This window comes from Hippocampus comes, unplaced genomic scaffold (assembly GCF_001891065.2).
Source record: "Hippocampus comes isolate QL1 unplaced genomic scaffold, H_comes_QL1_v1.1 scaffold507, whole genome shotgun sequence".
NCBI lineage: Eukaryota > Metazoa > Chordata > Actinopteri > Syngnathiformes > Syngnathidae > Hippocampus > Hippocampus comes.
The window spans coordinates 10285-12157 of record NW_017804852.1 but is presented as its reverse complement, the minus strand read 5'-3'; positions in this window follow the sequence as shown (position 1 = coordinate 12157).

Here is a 1873-nt window from a genome sequence, read left to right as displayed (position 1 = left end):
AAGAACCAGCAAGAGAGACCATTTTCATGCATTATTAGAGCAAAATTAAAGCAACACTCAAGAAATATGGAAAATCTTAAATCATGTAATTAGAAATAGCTCTAATAAAGTAGATTATCCGGAGTACTTTATGAAAGATAAAAATACTATTATTGAGGAAACTGCAGAAACAGCTAAGGAATTTAATGAATATTTTGTTAATATCGGTAGCAACTTAGCAAAACAAATTCCTGATCCAATAAATTCTTTTGAAATAGATAAATACAGAGAAAAAAAATCTTCCACAATGTTTCTTACTGCTGTGAATCAAAATGAAATGTTAAATATTGTAAAAACATATAAAAGTAAAAAATCAACTAACTGTTTTAATATTGATAAAACAGATCATAGAATTTGTAGTGCGACCTTTTGCATACATATGCAACCTGTCATTTAAAGCCGGTGTCTTTCCATCAAAAATGAAAATAGCTAAAGTCACTCCAATTTTTAAAAGTGGAGAAAGACAATTCTTTACAAATTATAGACCAATATCACTGCTACCACAATTTTCAAAAATATTAGAAAAATTATTTTCTCGCAGACTTGACAACTTCATAAATAAACACGGGCTGTTAAGTGAAAACCAATATGGCTTCAGAGAAAAACGGACCACCTTAATGGCAGTAATGGAGTTTATGGAAGCAATAGCAACTAATATAGAGAATATAAAGAATTCACGCTTGGGATTTTTCTAGGTCTAAAAAAAGCTTTTGATACAATAGATCATGCCATATTATTGAATAAATTAGAGAAATATGGTATCAGAGGCATGGCATATAAATGGATTGAAAGTTATTTAGAAAACAGATATCAGTATGTGCAGTTCAATAACAAAAAATCCAACTCACTGAAGATTACCCATGGAGTACCACAGGGATCAGTGCTTGGACCAATATATAAATGACATCTGCAGTGTTTCAAAACAATTCAAATGTGTCCTATTCGCCGATGACACAACCTTCTACTGCTCTGGAAAAAATATGGAAAAACTCCTGAAAACTGTGGAAAATGAATTAACCAAACTAAAAAACTGGTTCGACAGAAATAAACTATCTTTAAATTTAACAAAAAATAAGTTAGTTGTTTTTGGCACGAGACCAATTCAAGACCAAGTTAAAATAAAGATAAATTCAATTGAAATAGAACGACTTTATGTAAAAATAAGTTTCTTGGACGAGTAATAGATACTAAACTATCCTGGAAGCCACATATAGATAACGTTAAAAGAAAAATATCCAAGACTATCGGGATACTCCACAAAACTAAGGATGTGTTGAATAAGAGTTCCTTGTACACATTATATTACTCATTATTACTCCCATATATGACAAACAGTGTGGAAATATGGGGGAACGCCTGTAAATCAAACACACTCCCTGTCTTAAAACTACAAAAAAAAGCAATCAGAATAATCAATAGGTCGAAATATATAGAACCCACAAATCCACTATTCATCAAATTAAACACAATGAAATTCTATGACCAGGTTGACTTCAAAATCGCCCAATTAATGTATAAAGCACATAACAATCTCCTTTACCAAAATATCCAGAAGCTTTTTGAAATTAGAGATAGTTGTTATAATCTAAGAGGTGTTAATCAATACAAAAAATCCAGAACAAGAACAAACATCAAGCAAAGGTGTGTATCAGTAATAGGAGTCAATCTGTGGAATAAGCTTGAGACGGATCTGAAAATGAGTAAATCGCTGGACGAGTTCAAAAACAAATTTAAACGATTAGTACAAAAAAACTACATAAATCAAAGTTAAGAAGATAAATTTTACATACCGGAATACTTATAAAATATAGTAATACAACGGATTGTTCTTGTT